The 24,263-nt window shown below is 42.2% G+C and overlaps 2 long non-coding RNA genes across 2 annotated transcripts in view; both read left to right on the top strand.

Annotated features, from left to right (window-relative positions):
* Positions 1 to 24,263, top strand: part of LOC308458381 — a 146,787-nt gene that overhangs the window by 49,943 nt on the left and 72,581 nt on the right. The window lies entirely within an intron of this gene.
* On the top strand, positions 6,135 to 10,575 carry LOC308458420. The gene is made up of 2 exons (XR_013977387.1): positions 6,135 to 7,034; positions 9,213 to 10,575. It is a non-coding gene; the product is annotated as an uncharacterized lncRNA (long non-coding RNA).

Genomic DNA, 24,263 nt, shown 5'->3' with positions numbered 1-24,263 from the left:
GGCTGCTCACCAGGTCCACTGGTGGGCTGCATTTGGGGCCTGGCACGCGTCCTCTTGAGGCCACGCTGTTCTTCCGGCTGTTGCTCTGCTCTCCTGGCCACTGCGGTGCCTCACGGGTTCCTGCCAAACACGATTCAAATTCCAGCCTATCCATGGCGCCTGGGGGGCGGGACAACAGGAGCAAATCATGTTGGAGCAGGCTTTGTTCCGGTCTGCTCCAGAGATACAAAAGGGAGCTAAAGCCAGCAGCTCAGTGAGCTCCAGGGTGACTTAAGAAAGCTAGAGCCATTTACGGCATGTTGTACACTGAAGGAAAATTATATGAAAATGATGTACCGGTGGTATTTGACTCCTAGTAAGTTAACTCCTAGTAAGTTGACTCCTAGTAAGTTAGAGGGACACGGGTGGCGCTGTGGGTTAAACCACAGAGCCTAGGGCTTGCCGATCAGAAGGTCGGTGGTTCGAATCCCCGCGATGGGGTGAGCTCCCCTTGCTCTGTCCCTGCTCCTGCCAACCTAGCAGTTCGAAAGCATGTCAAAGTGCAAGTAGATAAATAGGTACCGCTCCAGCAGGAAGGTAAACGGCATTTCCATGCGATGCTCTGGTTCGCCAGAAGCTGTACGCCGGCTCCCTCGGCCCATAAAGTGCGATGAGCGCCGCAACCCCAGAGTCGGTCACTACTGGACCTAATGGTCAGGGGTCCCTTTACCTTTACCTTTAAGTTAGCAAAAGTGTATAGAACAAGTACAAATACCTGCTGGAAATGTAAAGAGAAAGAAGGTATCTTTTATCATATGTGGTGGTCGTGTAAGGAAATAAGAGCTTTCTGGGAGATGATATATAATGAAATAAAAAAATGTTTAAAATTACTTTTGCTTTAACACTTATCTAATGAGACAAGGTTCAACAAGCAAAATTTGGTTGTGCCTAGAATAAATCCGTAAATAGAAAAAATGTTTCCTTATACCAAGATGAGGACATGAATTGAAATACAGGAAAAACCGTATCAGATAGAATGAATGGTGGTGAGGTAAATGGAAGTCGAAAATAAATAGAATAACTAAAGAGATCTATTCCAAAAGGGGAAATATTTTGTTTGAGAATTGATGTTTTGGGATAGTATTGCATAGTTAATTTCACTTCATTTTTGTTCATGGTTTTGTTTTTTCTTTTCCCCCCTTGTTGTTTTTGTTTTTTGTTTTTTGCTTTGTTTTCTGTAGATTTATGTTGAGTCTTGTTTGTATTTGCACAAAACTCAATAAAAAAAATTAATTTAAAAAAGTAAAATAAGTTTAAAATATTTTTTGTTAAAAAACCAAAAGCTTTTTTATTAGGAATTATAGGTACTGAAATTCCAAAGGAGCTGAAAAGACTTTATGTGTGCGACAACAGCAGCATGGATGCTATTAGCCCAGAAATGGAAAGAAGGAAGAGTCCCTGCCAGAGTGGAATGGCAAACCAAGCTGTTGGTCTATGCTGAAATGGCAAAACTGACTGGAAAGCTCAAGAACCAAGAAGACCAAAAAAAAAAAAAAAAAGAATGGGGGAAATTTACAATTTATTTAGGAGACCACTATAAGCAGATGAAAACATTAGCAGGATTTTAATAATTCTTGTAATGTAACAGGTACTATGGACAATATGGACAGATTTAAAATATGGACTATGAAATGATATGCAGTTGGAAATGTTGAAAACAGGGCCCAGGGAGGGGGTGGGGGAAGTCGCGAGATTCAGAGAAATGGCCTTTTATGGTTATGCATTTGGCATTGTAATTAATTTGCATTTGTAAAATCAAATAAAAATGATTTCAAAAGAAAGCTGGAACCAGTTGGTTCACACCAGGAGCAAGAAGGCTGATCAGCAGCAGGTGGAGTCACTTCGCCTTCTGCTCCTTCACGCTGCTGCTCAGCAGGGGAATCTGACTCCTGACCCATGACACGAACACACGGGACACTTAACTACAGTGGTACTTCAGTTTACGAACTTAATCCGTTCTGGAAGTCCGTTCTTAAACCGAAACCATTCTTAAACTGAGGCGCTCTTTACCTAAGGAGGCCTCCTGCCGCCAGTGCCCTTCCACCGTTTGGATTCTGTTCTTAGACTGAGGTAAAGTTCGCAAACTGGGACACTACTTCCGGTTTTGTGGAGTTTGTAAACCAAATCATTTTTAAACCGGACTGTTCTTAAACCGAGGTACCACTGTAGATTGAAGGAGAATGTGGTTTAAAATGCACCAACCTAATTCACACCTCCCAGGTGGTTACATAGAAAGGACTATAATTATGCTTTGGATTTCACACTTCTTAAAAAACAAACAAATACATTGTACAGTGGCAAATAGTCAAACCTCTCCAACAACTCTATACTGCATTACACTACCATATACAGTATTATTATTTTTAAGAACTCTCTTAGGAGCGTACAGCAGCTAAATAAAAATAAAGTGTATAAATATGTGATAAAGCCATTAACACAGAAGTGAACTACGTCATACTGAGGCAGATTACGGCGGAGCTGTTTCTGCATATTTGGAAGGTGAGTCAAAATGAGCCGTTGACGAAAGCAGTCACCGTTCTCTGGTTCCCTTGAATGTCTCAATTGCGGTGTCAACAACTCATCTGAGACTGAAATGTGTTTGTGTGTGTGTGTGTGTGTTGGTGTCAAGTCTGACATCAACAGTGAGGCAGTTTGCTTTCTTTTTCCTGCTCAGTGCTTCGACTGACGAGAACATCAAAGATTTAAAGAAACACACAAGTCAATTTATTATTAATTTTTGAAGCTTGTTGCATCTCAAGCATCTCAGTGGTCTTCTTCCACTGTCCCTTCTTAGCTGAAGCTCTAGCAGAGTAAATTCTGGATAAACTAAATATTTTGGACATTAGAGGTATTTAAGAAATGGCACTGAAGCTATGTCTTCCAGGATGCCACAATCTTTGTTGTTTAATAACGATTCATGCAATTCCAAATAGGACCCTGAGCGGCAGTGAAGCAGATGATGTTCTGTAGTTTGCGGTCCGATCAAAGGGTTGAGCATGTTCCAGGAAGATTTCAACTAGCAGTGAGAACTGATAAAGTATCTGTTATCAGCCAGACAAGAACTGGAGAGAGAAGTGTCTGCTGTGTCTGATCTAATAGACAAATTTTTGACTGCAAACTCTTCAAAAACTCAACTGCTGCAGATGCCATTTTTACAGTACCATATGCACTGATAGGCTGATAAACAGCAACAACAGCAAACGCCTGAAGTCGTAGAGCTATGATGGGAGTAGCATACAAATCCCTGCCCTTCACTTCAAGTTATGGCCAAATGGAAATCAAAAGAAACAAGCTATTCCTCTCCAAAGTCTTCAGAGCTTCTTGCCCATTCCCATTTAATCAGCTTCTTGGAGACCACATATTGTCCCACCCCAGGCTGGGTTCTCCTGGAAGATAGGACCTACAGGACACACAAATGAGCATTTCCCCCCAAGGTTACTAATGTCCCGGGAGTGGCATTTTTAAACAAGTTATTTTGCCACTTCATCAGTGTCTGACAAACTTCAGTCATATCTGGGGCAAAGTCATTAGATGAGGTCACTTTTTAGGATGCTGAATAAACAGAGAAAGAGAGAGAGAATGCAATTCTGTTTCAAAGGAGCTATTTATCTTTAAAAGGTAATGAAGCAAAACAAAACATGAGTTTGACATCTATGGAATAACCAAGGATGCAGTCTGAAGATCAAAACTTACTCAGTTAATAGGAAAGTCCATCTTTAACAATGGCAGATACCCTCACAAATATCTCTAAACCTCCTCGTTTATACTATTATTAAAACACAGAACACTTCCTAAATCAAAAGAGCAGCTTAGGTGGCAGAGATAACTGGAACACTTATTCAGACGGCAATCCTGTCCTCACTTACCTGGGAGTAAGTCCCACTGAACCTAATGGGATTACGTTTGAGTAGGCACACACAGGAGCAGACTGTTAAGTGGTTTATATGTCTCCAAAATTTAAGAGCAACGGCCGGAGATCATTCCAAGCTGAGATGCTATGCCATTTGCAGATGTCGTCAAAGCTCTATTACATAAAACTCCTCGTTATCCAAATTTGCTCTATCCACCATTTAGCTCAATGTCACCTTTTGTAAACAGTTTCCTTTTCCAAGCACCTGATTACTGAAATGTTTTGGACATCTTCCAGACCAAATGAGACACCGCCGCACGACCTCACTACTAACTAAAGCTCTTGGCATGGTTTAAGCCTACGGTAGCCAAAACAAACTACATCCCAAGCAAAATATTGTTGTCAGCTTTAAAGCATGGAAAATCAAAATCTTTCCACCCATCTCTGTGCTTCCAAATACTTTGGCAAACGAATTGGAACTATGGATGAGCCTCTTCAAAAAGAGGGATCAAACAAATTCATGCTAAAAGGCCCATGTAAGAGGAAACATCTAACAGGGCACGGCTGCAGTGAATAATAAAAAAAACCAAGTCATTACATCAGTAATTACAACCGCAGCTTCATGCCCGGTCATACGAGGTCATGTGTTATAAGGACAGAAAGAAATGAGGATTAAAATTACTTTTGCAACAATTACCTTCAGAGGAGAGGTGCTTGTATTCCATGGGACCCTAAAGCAAATATGAGCTTTAGTAAAGGAAGTAAGCAGTGCCAGACATCGACACTTGCAAACATTAAGATGCTCTGGAGGAAAAGATGTAGCTATGAGCTCCAGCCCCATTGGTAAGGCTTCACACTTAACATCATTGGCTTTGCATAAGTCAGAAATAGCACCAGGAGTGTGTGTTGCTTTTGCCTTCTACAAAAGCCCCCCACAAAAATAAATCCAGCCCTTCCCTTCAGTCCTCTGGATCTTGTGGCTGTAACCATGCAATAATGAATGGAATCAGTTCAGGGTCAAGCCAACTTGACGTTCTAACCTAGGGATGAGAAACCTGGGCTGCTCCAGGTATGTTGTTCCCCCTCCGCCCGCAAACTCAGAGGTATTTATTTATACTTTTCAAGTTTTTGCATTTCACTACTTTCATACATTTCACTAATTTTACATTCATTTTGACATTTCAAAATGTGACTTCCATTCCCCCCCTTTCTGCGGTTCCTTAAATTTGCTTTTAATATCTTCCACATATCCAGATTAACTTAATTTGCTAGTTTATTCATCTTTTTAAAATATATACTCATATAAAACTGCAGGTTGTTACAATACAGTGGTATCTCGGGTTAAGTACTTAATTCGTTCCGGAGGTCCGTTCTTAACCTGAAACTGTTCTTAACCTGAAGCAGTACTTTAGCTATTGGGCCTCCCGCTGCTGCCACTGCGCGATTTCTGTTCTCATCCTGAATCAAAGTTCTTAAACCGAGGTACTATTTCTGGGTTAGTGGAGTCTGTAACCTGAAGCGTCTGTAACCTGAAGCGTCTGTAACCTGAGGTACCACTGTAAGCCTGTCAATGTTTTTATCTGTTTATAATTTATCTGTAAATATTCAATAAACCATTTTCATTCTTTTATATATATATATATTTTTATCTTGATTTCTTATTTTTCCGGTAAGTTTCGCCATTTCTGAATATTCCATAAGCTGTTGTATCCATTCTTCCTTTGCTGGGAGTTCTGCTTCTTTCCATTTTGGGGCAAGTAACATTCTTGACTCTGTAGAAGCATACATGAATAAGTTTCTATACAGTTTAGGTAGCTCTGTCCCTATAATTCCCAAAAGAAAAGCTTTCTGGGTTTTTTTTTTTTACAAAGGTTTTTTAAACATCCTTCTCATTTCATTATATATCATTTCCCAGTAAGCTTTAACGTTACTACAAGACCACCACATATGATAAAAAGAACCTTCATTCTCATTATATTTCCAACACTTATTTGATTTTGATTTATACATTTTTGCTAACTTACTCGGTTTTAGATACCATCGATATATCATCTTTATATAATTTTCTATTAGACCATAACATGCTGTAAAGTGCTCCAGGTATGGTTGGTCTCCACCTCCCATCTGCCCCAACCAGCATGGCTGATGATTAGGAATGATGGGAGTTGTAGTCATCTGGAGGGCCACACATAGCCTATCCTTATTCCCACCCGTGCAATGAATTAGGGGTGGATGCCGTATCAAAGTCACTGAGAAGTCTCAACAGTGTGGGAATGTTGTGGATAGTAGGAGAGGATATATTGATTAAACATTATCCTTCCTTACTCATGCTAGTGAGCTAATAGCAGAGCACATTCCCTTGTAAATAACAGGAAGCTGGTTGATAGATTCATTAGAACCATTTGAGTTAAGCAATCCAGTCTGGCTTGTCCAGATTGGATTATTCCTGGTAAATCCCCTTTAGTTCCCTCTTAAAAACAAGAATGACGCAACAGTCTTCTTTTAAAAGTAATGATAAGGTTTACTTACATTCAGTTCACAGCATGGTCCTGAAGGCAGGCTTTAGCTTGTAGTTACAGTTACAGAGAAAAGCGTGGGTTCATCCTCTGTGAGGGATGGGCTCCATGTGCTGCTGGCTGAGAGCCAGCAGACAGCAAAAGGCAAGATGGAATAAGGGGGAAAGAGGAAGATGGCTGCGTGACCAGCTCTTTTATAGGATCTACCAGGGTCATGCCCATCTACCTGGTCACATGCAGGGAGAGGAAGCTCCAGATCAGGTGTGACAGGAAGTCCTCCTGGCTGGAGCAACATCCCCCTGTGTGTCCACTCTGGGCAAACAGGAAATGTTGTATTTGACTGCTTCAGTGATGTTACATCCCATAAACAGGAAGGATCTCTCAGGTGCAACATTGCGGCAAAGAGGCTGCACTCTTGGTGCCATTGGCCGGGAAAAACAGATTCCCTGAGGATAAGGGATGTGGGTTCAAGGCGTCCCTGCGGTGAACAGCTCGGTTCATGTCAGCAGTTCCAGTGCACATCCTGCCAAGTTCGTAGGAGGAATTGCCACCCGTTCCTGAGTGGGCACACTGCAAGGACCGGAGAAAAAGCAACGGCCGTGCAGAAAGAAGGTACCTCGAGAAACAAAGTAGGCTCCACAGGGTATAGGTGGGAGCAAGCTCCACAGGCTATAGGTGGGAGCAAACAAACAGGGCCTGATCAGCCCGACCAGTAGGGTAGAAAAAGTGCCACTGGTTTTGGTGACGCCCAGAAAAAGCAGTAAAGGGTCTGCTGGGCCCTGGTCGAAGTCTAAGCGCTGCCGGTTGTGGTTTTGGTTTTGGTAAAAAGGGGATTGAGGGAGGTGCATGGGTTTTTCTGAATGTGCGTGTGGGGACACTCCAGTGAATGTTTTGAGTGTGAGAGACGTTGAAAGCAACGTGTGGTCTGTGACTGAGTGAGAGAAATGACATTAGGAGAAGGGAGTGTCCCAGTATCCCAAGTGTTCCAGGGTCCCAGGGTCATGGAGAAAGAGCAGTAAAACAACTCCCACGACCCCCCTGCAATGTTTCCTGGGGGGGGGGGAAATTGGAAAGATACCACAAAGGGAGAAGATTGGGGATTTTTAAAAACTGAAGAAAAATAGACTCCAAACACTTATGTGAAGTTCCTAACCGTTCCCCCATGGCTTAGGAAAAGCAAAACTGTGATTAGCCCAAGCCAAAACTGTGCCCAGTATGGCAGCAAGTACAAGTTAGAAAAAACAGCAGTCTTGCCAGACCCAGAAGAGGAAGGAGGAATAATTAGTCCCCCTCCACCCTATGCAGCAACTGCACCAGAGCTAAATGAGGTTCCCCCTACCCAACCCCCAAAAGCAAAGAGACTGAGGAAGAAAGACAAGAGGAAGTTGAGAATGGTGAAACTCAGAAGGAATCAGGTGAAATGGACAAGCAGACAGTCCAAAAGAGTATTTCAGCATGTGAATTGGCAGAAAGAAAAGAGCAGAAGATTTTAAAGAGCAGCGTGAGATAGAGCCAGCAAGCAATCCAAAAGAGTGAGCTGGATGTGGCTTCTTGAGTTCTAGGAGCAGCACAATGCAAGGATGTGAATTGACAGACAGAAAGAAACAGAGCAGAAGGCTTTGACCGCCGCATAGGACAGAAGTGTTTTAAAAGAAGAGAGATAGACAATTAAACCCGAGGGCACAGCCCTAGGATTACAATACTGACCATTGAGGAAATCCGCAAGATAAATGCCCTCAGGGCAGCGGACAATACTGATGTTGCAATTGAGGCAGCTAAAACTCCACTTTGATGGCCCCACCCCACCGAGTGTACGGCCCCCTGGAGTCATCCGACGCCCAGGACCACAGGCCTCCAAGCCCCCTAAATCAGAATCCTTCTTTCGAAGAGGACCCAGCCAAAATAATTAGGGGTTTGTCTTCAAGCAGCCAGCAGCCAAAAATGTAATCCCGGAGGGTGTCCACGGGAGGGGCAGAAGACGCCTAGGGAAGAAGCCAGTGCACCATCTGCAGGCAAGAGGGTCATTGGGAAATGGAATGCCCACAGGCCCCACACCCGACCACACCCCACCCCCACAGGCTGGGAACAATAAGATTTCTCAAAAATGATTTCTTCTCATCTCTGTTCTTGCTAAAAGACTGTTGCAGCTAGAAGCAAGTGAACTAACTGTTTCTAACATTCATTCATGCAAGTAACAGGACATCAGCTTTTCCCCCCCTTGTGCCAGGCGCTTGGGGTAGCTTATCTCTTGGCAGCTATCTCAGAAGGACACTGCTGCATTCAGCCAGCTACTCTGACCTGCTACTACCTGGAGCCAATTAGAATTTACAGTCAAGCGACAAAAAAACCCCAGAAGGCCAAGGGTTGCCCACTCCCTGTACTAACCTGGAAAGTGACTTTCTTAAAAAAGCAAGTGAATGCTTTCTGTGAACTTTGTCAAAAAAAAAAATTCTTTTTAAGGTGCAATTTTACTCTGAAAAAGGAGCCGCAGCATAACATAGGAATTGATACTTTGAGGAATTTGATACTTTGCCAGAAGCCAGGGAACACAGTGCCCCTCCTGCTTAACACTGGCAGTCTTTGGCAAATGAACTGAAATTTGCAACATGGCTCTGAAGAAAATAGTGCGCAGAGACAAAGACTTTTAAAAATCTCAGCTGGCAAAAACTTAACCCAAGGAACAGGACTGTTAACCCCTTGCGAAGTTTCCTGCCAAGCATACCCTTTTGAGTTAATATGCCTTGTGTGTGAATGTTATCTATCAATGCACAGTCGCTGCTGTGTCTGTTTTTCTCTTCTCTGGACAGGTAAACCGGCCAGAGACTGTCCTGTTTCTCTACAGCTGTTGGAAGTCACCGGCATCTGTGACACCTGATCTACACCGGCCCCTTCGACTCACCCCAGACTCTCCAGCCTTGTTGGAAGAGACCCAAGATGTCCAACGCCCACCAGACGACCCGACGCCCGTGAGATGACCACCCTGCCTTCCTGCATCACGCTGACGCTTTGCACGGCTCAAGAATCCAGCATGGATTGAAAGAGGACATTTTCTCATTTTATTTCTTTCCTTTTGCATAATTGAACTTTATAGAAGGTTGAGGGCCCCTGGATAGCCTTACAACACCCCTGCAGAGGAGGGTATTTGTGTGGGATGTTCAATCAGGGAAATGATGCCCTGGCCTCCTTTCATTGTCTTGCCACCTGGCAGAGCTCCACCCAGAGCCTCCAGAACTTAACTAAAGCCCCCTTTGAACCACAGCACCAACTTGGTAATAACCCTGTGCACGAATGGCACAGATTAGCACCGTCTGCACTTTGGCACCTGTAGATGCTCTGAGGGGACTGCCGCTCCTTCCTGTGCCTTGGAATGAATCATCAGTTACAGCCTCGATCATTCCATCACCGAATTACTGGCTGGCTTTGTGTCAATAAATCAAAGAGCGCCAGTGACAATCTGACATGTACGTTCCCAGCCCAAACCGTTACACCTGAGTCCACACTAGGAACTTTTCTGGCTGCAATGTGGGCTTCAGAAGGGGGGGGGGGTATCTGCACGCATGCTTCGCCTCCAGATTATAGCGCTGGCCCAAGTATACCAGCCTGTGCCTTCCTGGGACGAGCCTTTTTGAGAAAAAGGCTGTCCAAAGATTAAGAGGGGGGAATGTAGGAGGTGAGAACAGGTGACCCCACCTAGGCCCGAAGTCACCCCCCCAAAGCAGGCTCAAAGCTTCTCAAAGCTTTTCAAAATCATTTTCTCAGCAGCTAAGCATCAGAAACATTCCGCTCTGCTGTAACAAAAGGTAGAGAACAGTCCATTGTTTCTCAGGCCTTTCTCATGCCTTCTGGCCTTGCTAAAGAACCACATTGCAACTTACTTTCTGTCCGGGAACCATGCCAGAACAAGAGATTGAAACATATCTGAACACTCTGAAACCCCTTTCCTGGGAAGGGCGCCAAGAGTCCAATAGTCCCAAGACAGCTTTCTGTTCATGCTCAGAGGAACTCATGGGGCAGGACTCTGGAAGGAGGAGAAAGGAGGAGGGAACTAGAAAGGGGTATATATGCTTGTGCACATGACTGTGAACTTCGTGCATGCTTTTGTGGACTATCACACTTGCTCCTTCTACCAGTTCATGGGTGATAGAAATAAAACCTTTTTCTCCGAAACTATTCCTTGAGTGTCTGTTGACTCCCACTTCCCTTTCCCGGGCGCAATATTTTTCCCACCCGAGGGCAAAGCCTCATAAGGCTACAGCACGATGAACGAAACTGAATTTTGTGTTTGCCATGATGGAGCACACATGATGGCATGCTAACTCTCAGGCTCAACTTCTCATCTGTTTTGACCCAGAATTATTTTCCAGTTGACAATTGTAGCTGAAGAAGTTAAGCTCACTATATAAATGTTATTAATTTTTGTGGTTATGGCTATTGCTGTTGTTTTAATTCCCTTTCCAGATACAGATAATTCCATCAGAACGACCAAATGTATCTCCACTGCAAAATAAAACATGAAACTAGGTTCTTATCTGGAATGCTGATATTACTTTGCCATACTCTTTCAATATTTTAACCATTCTCTGCCCTCCTCAAAAAGATTTTTTTTAACAAAACAAAACTAAAACCCAACTCTTGGACATCAATCATATAACAACTAAGCAAGGATTAGAAGTCATTCCAGAACTGGCCCTCCTAAACATCTTCCCAGATAATAATGCCCACAAAGAGCTCAATATCCACCTAATCTCAGCAGCCAGAAGCATCATAGGCAGACACTGGAGAGACCTGTCAGGAATAAGCATGGAACAATGGTATCAAATAGTATGGGAAACAGCCTTATTAGAAAAACTAACCACAAACTGAAATTGACACGGAGACAAATAGAAGAAGATGCCTTCACCCCGGTATGGTTCCCCTTTATCACATACACAGCCCAACAAGACAACAACAAGAACCCATCAACAGCATATGAATCAATCTGGCTAACCTGATCCAAACACACACACACACACACACACACACACACAAACCCCACTCACACACAAAAACAAATTTCACTACAGCCAATCAAAGACAACCAACCACACCCTAGGCCAACCCCAACCTCTCACCACCAAAGGAATAGCTGACATAAAAGCCCACACATATACTAAGTAGAAGAATTGAAGCATTGCCACCCGACCCCACCCCACTCACCATTCCCCCCTCTACCTCTTTCCCCCTCTTTTCTTCCTTTCTTCCTTTCTTCTTTTCTTCCTAACCTAACAATGTATGCGACGCTAATGTCTCACAACAAATGAAGCTGATCTGTAAAAAGCGCAACTTGAAAAAAGAGACAATGCACATATTTTTGTAAATTAAGAAATCTTTAGTAAAAATACATTAAAACAAACAAACAACTATCTCATCCCCAACCTGATGATGATGGCCCTATATTTAAACATGAGATAAAGCAGTTCTTCAAAGTAAGCCAATTAAAAGATAAAATGGAAGGATGTACCTAAAGATATTTTAAAGGGCACTTGGTGGAGATAAGAAACTAATGTTTAATTTAAACATAATGGAAAATGTCATGTTGTCCCTTTGAATAAAGGTGGCCTTTGAGAGACCACATACAGATTGAAAAGACAATAATGCATTCTAAAAGTTCCAAAGGCACAGTTCAAAGAAGGCAATGACTTTGATGTGGAAGACAGCCATTTTAGCATTAAGAGCAGGTGTGGTATAGTAACGACGAGCATGAGCTATGTGCCAAGATGGCTCTGGCTCCGATCTCACATTGGCCACTAGGCAGCCTTAAACAGGTTCAACTTTGCAGGATAAACCACGGGGAAATAACACTGGCCTACTTTAGAGGGTTTAATATGACAGAAATAATGTCCACAAAGTCCTCTGAGCACAGACAATGATAATTGTGTCTAGGGGAAAGTAGTCATGTTGAATCAAAGCACCCAAAGGAAAGCACAGAAAGTAAGGAAAAAACATTGTCATTTAAATAAACTTTGCAAAAGACAATCAAAGTGACTTTGAATGTCGGCTGAAATAATTTGGAATGTGAATGCATCTCCAGGAGCAGACAGGTAATGTGGTGAGGGAGGACAAAATTTGATGCCACCCTCCCAAATTCTTATTTTCACAATAATTCCGGCACTGACACCTCTTGGTCCTTCTGAGTATAACTCAAAATGTGGAACAGTGGCTTTCAGAATGCTAACTTATACAGTGGTACCTCGGGTTACATACGCTTCAGGTTACATACGCTTCAGGTTACAGACTCCGCTAACCCAGAAATAGTGCTTCAGGTTAAGAACTTTGCTTCAGGACGAGAAGAGAAATCATGCTGTGGTGGCACGGCAGCAGCAGGAGGCCCCATTAGCTAAAGTGGTGCTTCAGGTTAAGAACAGTTTCAGGTTAAGTACGGACCTCCGGAACAAATTAAGTACTTAACCCGAGGTACCACTGTATAGGAAAATGTCATGGAATTCTACTCAATATTGATCCAGAGCAGATTCCAATGTATAGTTAGCCCATTAAAAACTTAAACACATTGCAGGATTCCCAAAAAATAGACCAGAGGCAATTACTATTTCATCCAGCAGAGCTTTACTGCTACTGAAAGCAAATGAGCATAATGATCACAAATCCAATACATTCAGGATTGGCACTGCCCATAATAAACCCAGTTGCGGCAGACTTAACTTAAACTTACAATAACTTATAATAAGTCTAAAACCTTAACATGAAGCATACTATGTACAGAATACCACACCAGAAGGAAAAGAGATAGAGAAAGTGAAACCAGGCTCCTTCTGGCCTTATTATTATAGTCAATCAGCATGACCTTGACAGAAAGCGATAACAGAGCCAGTTTAAACCGGCTGTACTCAGCTTCTCTGAAGGAATAACCCAAACATCATGAACCTTCTGCTTGTTTCTTTCACACAGAGAAGCTTCCAAAATCCTCTTGAATTAAATAGAATAGGAAAGATATCTATACAAGAGATAAATACTTTCTGCACTAAGAAATGCAAACTGTCAGAAACACCACCTTGAATTGTGGGGCTTGGTCTTTCCTCAGATCTTAACTTGCATCTTTCAGCTTGCGCCCAACTCGGGCTGTAATCGGACTGAGCCTTATTTCATTCAGTGACTTGTGAGTTAATGAGCATGGGATTGTGTTGTACGGAGGCTAGTTTGCCTCTGCTGCAAGAGTAGAAACACTGTCTCACTTTCCATTCTCCATTGATTCCATGACACACTGACGACCCAGAAAACTTACCAAGGCAGCCTCCAGCTTGTGGTCCTCATTGGTGCAAGGATGTGGCTCTGTTCTTGATACCTAGGAGCTGCTTCTCTTATTATTATTATTAGTAGTAGTAGTAGTAGTAGTAGTACGTAGTAGTATTACAGTGGTACCTTGGGTTAAGAACTTAATTCATTCTGGAGGTCCATTCTTAACCTGAAACTGTTCTTATCCTGAGATACCACTTTAGCTAATGGGGCCTCCTACTGCCACTGCGCTGCTGCCACGTGATTTCTGTTCTCATCCTGAGGTAAATTCTTAACCCGAGGTACTACTTCCGGGTTAGCGGCATCTGTAACCTGAAGCGTCTGTAACCTGAAGCGTCTGTAACCCAAGGTACCACTGTATTATTATTATTATTATTATTATTATTATTATTATTATTAGAGTTTATATACCACCCTATACCCAGAGATCTCAGGGACGTTCACAGAAAAGATCATAACATACATAATCAGATTAAAAAACAACAACCCAATAACACATATACCCCAGAAAAGAGCCACATTTTAAAAGGGTATAGGATGTCAAACAGATGAACCAAAGGCCTGGTTAAAAAGGAACGTTTCTGCCTGGCTCCGTCAGCTTGAAAGCAAGATGAGCGCCGCAACCCCATAGCCGCCTTTGACTGGACTTAACTGTCCAGGGGTCCTTTAGCTTGACCTTTTTTTTTAACGTGGCTCTCTTACTCATTGAGAATGATAGAGGGGGGTGGGGGGGGTGAGCTGGTCCAATCTCCACTTCCTCCTCCGGGCCATTTTATTCATGTAGTGAAAAGAAGGTCTGAAATGTTCAAATATGCAGCCGAAGACAACATGAAAAGCACCAACAGCAATTCTGAGTCACTCTGTCAAAGAGTCATGGCACACTGTGCAGGGAAGGGGAAAGTTAGTAAGCTGGCAAACTGCTCCTAACCGTTCTCGTGAATCACAAGTATAGGTTCTCACCTGGTTTGTGGATTCTGATCTACTAACAAGCTGCCTATTTAGCACGACGCACTCTGCTGAATCACAAGTTCTTCTACAGCTTCCCCCATCAGTCAAGTTGTCTATCAAGAGATAACTGTAAATGCTGTGGACCTTGTTGAGACACATCCAAGGCTGAGGGCAAATACGGATGACTGTACCCTACATTTCATTTCACGTGTATGTATCTCTTTGATTGAATTCAAGTTTAAGGAAAGAAAAGACTTGCTAGGTCTGGCTGCAGTGTGGATCTGAACTGTATGCAAGACATGCTCACATTTCAGACTTTCCAGTTTTGATAAGTAGACAACACATCTCATAATACTTTAACACCATTTTAAAACCACAGAGGTATATCTGACTAAGTTCTAAGTTAAGCATACTCATTGAAAATAATGGGTCTGTGTGACTAACCTTGAAGAAAACCCAGAACATGTAAATTGGCCCACAGTTACTGCTGGAATATTTTGAAGACTGGAAACATGCCTGTTCTATTATAGGTAAAAAAGGAAATCAGTAGAATAGAATAGAATAGAATAGAATAGAATAGAATAGAATAGAATAGAATAGAATAGAATGGTCTTCAAAAATCCTGAAGACTAGAAACATGCATTTTCTATTTTAAGTATATAAAGGAAATGCTCACAAATCCAAATTCTGGATTAGACTCCAGATTTTATCCCCAATACTCCGGAAATACAGAAAATAACCAGCCTTCCTTACATATAGCTGTGCAAAAAAAATTATACTTTTCTTAACAAAACACGGAGGAGTCAACTGCAGGAGAATTTCCAAGTCAAATTTAAGAGAGTCATGTCTCTGCTTTGGTTGATAAGCAGTACATTTAGAAGGCGGGGAGAGTAAGCGAGTGGGCACCATGACTTAAGAAAGGCTGTTTCTCAGAACAAATAATGAGTCACTATAACACAGAAAGAATTAGTCATTGCCTGAACTGAGCTACAAGTGGTGTCCTTTCATGAGCTATATCAGAAGCAAGCCAGCAATAGCAGCTACATGGTTAAGAAAGATATTCAGTGGCTGCTCACCAATTTTGTAGGTTTTGTACAAGGGGTAGTCAAATCCTGAACGAGGCATTGCTCCAGCTTAGCCAACTCAGTAGTGCCAACCTTTAAAAGAAGGTACTCCCCCTGAAAGTGCTTACATCATATTTGAAAGAGGCACATCTTACTCTGAAAACCACTATTCAGAAGCAATAAAACTGGAATCACTTCTGCATAAGCAGGAAGCAGAGCTTGGTCCTGCTTCTGACTTGAGCTACTTTAAATTTCTGCATATCTTAGATTATTAGAACATATACCGTATTTTTCCATGTATAAGACGCCCCCATTTATAAGACGCCCCCTATTTTTGTGGACTCAGATTTAAGAAAATGGGGGGGAGATGTATCTGTGTTTAAGATGCCCCCTAATTTTTGACATTGTTTTTTTGGGGGGAGACCTAGTCTTATACACGGAAAAATACAGTAACTAATCTTTGAAAAGCAGTAACAATGCTTGGGCCGTGATGGTATTTAAGTGCCAATGGCCTAACTGGTGTCCTGTTACTGGGAAATTGGAAGGGGGGTGAGAGACCTCCCCACGAGCCTTGCCTCTCCACATCACGAGGCAAAGACAAAGAGCCTCCACTGCATGTTATCAAATGTAGCAATGCACTGACAAATGTATCTTGGTAGTGGCTCAATGGGAAAACTTTAGAAATTCATAAGAAATCACGTCATTGTATCAATCTTCCAATGGCATTTAGGACCCAGGGGAGTGAGGTGTAAGGGGAGAGGCCACCAAAACCCCTGAGATCTACAGGGCCTTCCCAAGGAGTCATGACTGGTGATATCCTGCCTCAAGAACGTCAGACAGATAACCATCTCAGTCACAATGCCTACCCACCCCACAGTGGGATGAAGCCCGGACAAGACAAAGGGGTGTGTTTGACTTGACTCAGGAACCAGGAAACTGCAAATGCTTTCCTTTGTATTGTGATGGAGCAAGTGTGAAAGACTATATTTGAGTGACAGGGGCATGTCTGGGTAGACCACACATTTTTTGTGACATCCCTGTCACGTCTTGGTGATACATCCTGAGCACTGGTGGAGGAAGGGGGGCGCAGTGGTTGTGGTCTGCCCTGGGCGTCATCCCTGAGGGGAGGTGACATCGCCGCCCCGCCCCCTGGGAAGCTTGCCAAGGGCAGCGTCCCCCTGGAATGCTCGCTGCTCGCTGTGGGTGGCACCTCCCTGGGACACTCGCCCCACCCCCATGGGCGGCTTGCCCCTGCCCCGGGTGCTCAATATGTGCGCCACTCCGGCTTCCGGAACAGCTAGCTCCGTCTCTGATCCTGAGATGTATTTGTCATTTAAATTCTACTCAGTATTGATCCAGAACATATTCCAATGTATACTAAGCAGAGTAAAAACTTAACAATGTTGCAGGATTCCAAAAAAATAGACCAGAGGCAATTATATTTCATCCGGCAGAGCTTCACTGCTACTGAAGGCAAATGAGTGTAATGGTCACAAATCCAATACATTCAGGATTAGCACTGTCCATAAGAAACCCAGTTGCAGCAGACTTAACTTAAACTTACAGTAACTTATAAGACTAAACCTTAATACTATATACAGAACACTACATCAGAAGGAAGAGAGATAGAAAGAGAAAGGGAAACCCAGTCTCCTTCTGGCCCTACTTTTATAGTCAGCATGACCTTGACAGAAAGAGATAAGAGAACCAGTCTAAACCACCTGTACTCAGTTTCTCTGAAGAAATAACCCAAATATCATGAACCTTCAGCTTGTTTCTTTCACACAGAGAAGCTTCCAGAACCCTCGTGAATTAATTGGAATAGGAAAGATCTCTCCATATCAGATCAATACTTTCTGCACTAAGAAATGCAAACTGACAGGGTTATGGGAAACTTTGGGAAACTTTAAAATACTGATGTAACCATTGTTCAGGGCTTCTGGCTGCTTCATCTTTGTGATGACGGGAAGTCTTGTTGCAACAATAACGATCAGGCCTATAGGCCACTGTTTTGCTTCTATCTCCTGACTAAAGTCTCTTGAGAGCCAGTGTGGTGTAGTGGTTAAGAGCGGTAGTCTCCTAATCTGGTGAACCGGGTTCGCGTCTCCGCTCCTCCACATGCAGCTGCTGGGTGACCTTGGGCCAGTCACACTTCTTTGAAGTCTCTCAGCCCCACTCACCTCACAGAGTGTTTGTTGTGGGGGAGGAAGGGAAAGGAGAATGTTAGCCGCTTTGAGACTCCTTAAAGGGAGTGAAAGGCGGGATATCAAATCCAAACTCTTCTTCTTCTTCTTGCTTGTGACCCCTGACCTGAACCTATAGGAGCCAAGGTTAGGCATTTGTGGGGTGCTCCAAGGACTCCCTTATAGGGTCTGAGACAGAATTGCAAGAGAAAGGAGGCAGTGATGTGGCTAACAGGAGATAAGCATGGCTCCAGAATATGGCTCAGGACTTATCATCACCTCCAGACCATGTGATGCACTAGCCCAGAATGGTCCACTAAGTCCATCGCAAAGGTGCATTGCAGAGAAAGCAATCTCCCTCCGTGTGTGATCAGTGAAAGTGGGACCAAGTAATGTTACTGGTTCCCAGTAAGGACAAAGCCCCCTGGGACAATCCAAAAGGCACCTGGGTGATCTGGAATGAAAATTAACCCTGATCAATGGCCACAAGCACAACACCGTTTAGATATGGCTGGGCAATTCTGGTTTAAATTAAAGCTTCAGTGAATGAAAGCAGGAAATTATCAGGTTTAACCAGGTGTGGAATGTACATTACATTCTGTACTAGAAGCTCAGCCGACAGGGTAAAGAAACAAGGCAGAAAACAATGGGAAAGATTATCATTTAAAAACCACTGCATATGCATCAGACTCATTGAGAGGATTCACTTCGCTGCGGTTTTTCCAAATCACAAAACTCCTCAGTTACATCAGATAATAATAATAATAATAATAATAATAATAATAATAATAATTTATTTATACCCCGCCCATCTGGCTGGGTCCCCCCAGCCACTCTGGGCGGCTTCCAACAAAACACTAAAATACAATAACCTATTAAGCATTAAAAGCTTCCCTAAACAGGGCTGCCTTTAGATGTCTTCTAAAAGTTTGGTAGTTATTTTTCTCTTTGACATCTGGTGGGAGGGCGTTCCACAGGGCGGGTGCCACTACCGAGAAGGCCCTCTGCCTGGTTCCCTGTAACTTGGCTTCTCGCAGCGAGGGAACTGCCAGAAGGCCCTTGGTGCTGGACCTCAGTGTCTGGGCAGAACGATGGAGGTGGAGATGCTCCTTCAGGTATACTGGACCGAGGCCGTTTAGGGCTTTAAAGGTCAGCACCAACACTTTGAATTGTGCTTGGAAACGTACAGGGAGCCAGTGTAGGTCTTTCTTTTCTTTTTTTTTTAATGATATTTATTAAAGTTTCCGATAAAAAAAGGACACATCAGTAAAAAAGAATTAAAAGTAAAAAGAAAAATACACAATACAAAATACAAAAAAGAAAAAGAAAAAGAAAAAACAGTTAAAAACAATACCACCTTTTCATCGCCACTTTTGAATTTACTTATTTTCTGGACCTCCTCATACCTCCCTCTTTTGTATTCCAGTTCAATTTGTTTGTCCAGCAATTTCTTTCCCTCTTTTTTAATCCCAATCCTTAATCTTAATATGGTATAACATTAAATTCTTATCTATTAATAGCCAGTTTTCCGTTCTTTTAACCTTTTTATGCCTAATCCTTAATCTTAGTCTATATATAACTTTAACGCCTGTGCAGCTAGAAACCACTTAATTTCAATCCATCATCACTCTAACATTCTTTAATTTTGCAATGTTTCTGTAGATAATCTTTAAATTTCTTCCAATCTTCTTCCACCGACTCTTCTCCCTGGTCACAGATTCTACCAGTCATTTCTGCCAGTTCCATATAGTCCATCAGTTTCATCTGCCATTCCTCCAGTGTGGGTAGCTCTTGTGTCTTCCAATACTTTGCGATGAGTATTCTTGCTGCTGTTGTTGCGTACATAAAGAAAATTCTATCCTTTTTTAACACCGATTGGCCGACTATGCGCAGGAGAAAGGCCTCTGGTTTCTTCAAGAAGGTATATTTAAATACCTTTTTTAATTCATTATATATCATTTCCCAGAAAGCCTTAATCTTTGGGCACGTCCACCAAAGGTGAAAAAATGTACCTTCAGTTTCTTTACATTTCCAACATTTATTATCGGGCAAATGGTAGATTTTTGCAAGCTTGACTGGGGTTATGTACCACCTGTATATCATTTTCATAATATTCTCTCTTAAGGCATTACATGCCGTAAATTTCATACCTGTGGTCCATAACTGCTCCCAGTCAGCGAACATAATGTTGTGTCCAACGTCTTGTGCCCATTTAATCATAGCAGATTTCACCGTTTCATCCTGAGTGTTCCATTTCAACAGCAAGTTATACATCTTTGACAAATTCTTAGTTTTGGGTTCTAACAGTTCAGTTTCTAATTTTGATTTTTCCACCTGGAAGCCAATTTTCTTGTCCAAATTAAATGCCTCCATTATCTGAAAATAATGAAGCCAGTCTCGCACTTTGTTTTTTAATTTTTCAAAACTCTGCAATTTCAGTCTATCTCCATCTTGTTCCAAAATTTCCCAATACAGTGTAGGTCTTTCAAGACCGGTGTTATATGGTCTCGGCGGCCACTCCCAGATCATATGCATCCATAACCTCAGAGGGCTGGAGGCAGCCTTCCAATGCTGTCTATCTGGCCCTTGGCATCCTCCCCAGACCAAACACCCTCCCGGCCATACCTCTTCATCCCAGGTCACAGTCCTCGCTCACCCTACTTTGCACCCTCCTTGCGGGTTTTTGCCTGGCTGGAGTATGTCCTTGAATGCCTTTTGCTTGCCTGGATAGAGGGCAGAGAGCGGAGTGCAGAAACCAGCCTCCTGTGCAAAGTTAAACTCTACATTCCCTGCCCCACCCACTTCCAACCTCTGGCACTGCCCTCCACTGCCATGTGGCTCATGGCAGCTTCCCCAGGAGGGAATACAGTCCCCCCAACAGTGGGGTGCAGAGTTCCCCATTCCTGCTTTACCCCAATGGTGGTCAGCTAGGTTAAGCATGGGTGTAGCCAGGGGGTAGCTTTCCCCCCTCTAAATCAAGTAAATAAATAAAAATACGTAACTAAAAGTAAAACTAATCAGAATATTTTATGTTGGATATGTGACTGTAAAATTTTAATCTGAAAAACCAAAGAAATAAATTTAAAAGAAAGAAAGAAAGAAAAGAAAGAAAGAGCTGTTGAGCTTTTTTTTGACGAAACCACCAAAATTGTTGAGCTAAACCTAAATTCCGCCTTTGAAATCTCAGTAATGTCTCTGGGCATATGGCAGCCCTAGATCTCTCTCTCTCTCTCTCTCTCTCTCTCTCTCTCTCTCTCTCTCTCTCTCTCTTCTCTCTCTCTCTCTCTCTCTCTGTGTGTGTGTGTGTGTGTGTGTGTTGTTGCAAAAATCCACATATTCTTTAGAGGCCTCTCGATTGTATCCATGAAAAGAATAAAAAGAAATGTTTTTGTGTGTGTGTTTCTAAGTGGGGAGGCAGAGAGGATAACTGAAACAAAGCTGCAGCCACAAAACTTTAAGGATGTATCAACATCCTCCAAATAACTCAACCCGCAAAAGCACAGAAGGCATGTCAAATGTGCGAGGAGAGGCAACCAGAAACAAATGTGCTGTAAGTTATTGTATAGCAACGCTGCACTAGAGAGAAGCATTAATAGCCATTTCCTGTTTTGTTCCCAAAGAGCTTCTAAGCAATAGAAAGCTCATCGTATTCAAGGCTTCAGGTACTTCCTGTATCTATCTTCGACTTTGCCCATTTCAGCCCTTGCCTCCCTTCAAAGATCATCTGCACAATAAAAAGTCTGAAAAGAAAAGATCCCAATAGCCAAAGGTCAACCATTGGAATAAAGACTTCAGCTGAAGTCTGAAATGGTCACAGAGCACCGTCATATGACATACATGGAACATGACAGAGGACAAAAGCCTGCTTTTAATGTCTCATGGGGGGGGGGGGCAATTCCCTAAGCATCAGTTCCTGATCTGTAAAATGGGGGTGTTAGTACACAGGGGAGCTGGGTCCACAAACCTGTGCCATGTATGAAGATACAATGAGCCCCTGTCTTCCATAAACCCTGAATGACCCTTTTAACACTTCCACTGTTGGGCTGAACACACATATGCTACTTCAAATCTCTGGGAGGTATTCAAGCAAGTTTTACTCAGGGAAGACCTATTAAACAATGGATCTAACTTAAGTCATGTTCATTTGATGTTAAAATTGGGGTTTGGCCTTTGCTGCCCAACTCCCCATGGGACCTGAATCCCCTAAATCCACGATCAGCCAGAGAAGAATGGATGGAGGCAGGATCCAGTAGAAAGCAAGGCAGATATTTGTTTTCCCGTTGCAACAGAGTTCCCTGCCCTCCTTCCAAGAAGGTGGAGACCCTGAACAAAAGTGTGCAGGAACCATTAAAGACATTGCCCACCCCCTTAGCCAAAGGCCACCCCGAAATCATCACACATACATCATAGGAGGTGGTCTACAGCAGAACTCCTGTCTGCCAGGATACCTAATGATGGTTGCTGGTTGCATTACCTGGGCAGCCTGGCCACTCTTTTGTGATGGTTAATAGCAACGAATAGTAATGCAGGTCACAGGCTCACCCTATTCATACACAAATATGCCCTTAAGACAGGATTTGTAAGCAAAAAGTCAGTGGGAAGGCTTTCCCCATTTGCATTCCTTGCTGCAGAGGAATATCTGAGGTCATTGAGAGAGTCAAAACGACTTCAGGATTGCTCTCCTGTACTATTTCAGACACATAGTTTGTATATTTAGATATATGTGCATTTAAGAATATATTCTATATTTGAGACCTTAGAATTCTTATAAGACATTAATTTCAGTGGGTCTACTCTGATTAAAACTTAAGCTGATGATAAAGTAAAAGTTCATAAAGGATTTGGAAACCACATATTTCGAAAGACATTGTATAATGTGTGGGATAGATACAAAAATCTACTAGAACGTAAGACACCATGGTGGCTCTCGCCGCTTGAGGCAATGAGTGTAAAAAAGACAAATATGAGGAAAAACTGGGCCACCTATGAACAACTAGTAATAGAGAGGGAGAATCAATGGAAATTAAAGCCATATGAAGGTGTAAAATGTACGGTGAATGTTTGGTTACATTATCGTCAAATCAGTGAAATGTTTAAAGAGGATAAAAACAAAAATTGATTTGGATATACAAAATCAATATTTGAATTGGAGTTATTAAATAATAGGGATAAAATATTATCTAAAATGTATAAATTATTATTGGAATGGCATCTGAAAGATGAAGACGTTAAATCAGTTATGATCCATTGGGCCAAAGATATTGGTCATAATATACAAATAGAAGATTAGGAAAAATTATGGAAAGAGGGAATAAAATTTACTGCCGGCAGTGCATTGAAAGAAAATAAGATGCAAATGATGTATAGGTGATACATAACACCAGGGAAATTAGCTAAAATGTATAAAACACATAATAAATGTTGGAAATGTAAAGTAAAAGAGGGTACCTTTTACCATATGTGGTGGGAATGTAAGAAAGTGAAGGACTTATTTATAATGAGATAAAAAAAAATGTTGAAATATTTGTTAAAAAACCAGAAGCCCTTCTATTGGGTATGGTGGGTACAGAAATTCGTAAGAATGATAAAAAAATGTTTTTATATGTGATAACTGCAGCGATAACTATTAGCCCAAAGATGGAAACAAGAAGAAATACCAACTAAAGAAGAGTGGCAAGAAAAATTGATGAAGTATGCTGAGATGGCAAGACTAACAGGGAAAATTCGGAACCAGCAGGACCAGATTTTCCTAAAAGAATGGAAGAAGTTTTCAATATATTTGGAAAGCAATTGTAAGCAATTGACATCGCTTGTAGGGTTAAAATAAGTTTTGTAAGGAGTAATTTATAAATTATTGTGAAAAGAATTAAGAATAGATGTATTGGAAATTTGAGTTTATAGCAATAATTATAGTAACAAAATGCATAATTAGAAAGACTTTAGAAAACCCAGTCGAGGTTGAAGGCTGTGATAGCCAAAAATTTCAAAATGATATTTAAAAGGATGCTATGCTGGAAAATATGTGTAAAAACCAATAAAAATTATTTTAAAAAATAAAACTTAAATTGAACATCACCCTCTGTTTGCAGTATTGGATGCTGCGAGGGGCTTGAAATTAAAGCCTCAAAACTTGACCCCTCTAGACTGAAGCAATGCAATTATGTAGGGAAATAGAGATGGCTTGAGAGACCTTTGACAAGCTTGCGTCTCAAAGTGCCATCATGAAAGCCCAGCTTTCCCAATGGGAAGCACCAACTGTTATCAGCCGAAAGCCAAGGGGTCTCTTCATGTGGACACCCTTTGAAATAATAATCCTATCGGGGTGGCGGGTGGCGGATTTAATATAATAAAGGGTCTCCTCTGCTCTGAGCTT

The sequence above is a fragment of the Podarcis pityusensis genome (genome assembly GCF_964106645.2).
Source record: "Podarcis pityusensis genome assembly, chromosome: 11".
In the NCBI taxonomy this organism is placed as follows: Eukaryota; Metazoa; Chordata; class Lepidosauria; order Squamata; family Lacertidae; genus Podarcis; species Podarcis pityusensis.
This window is presented reverse-complemented; position numbering and strand designations above follow the sequence as displayed.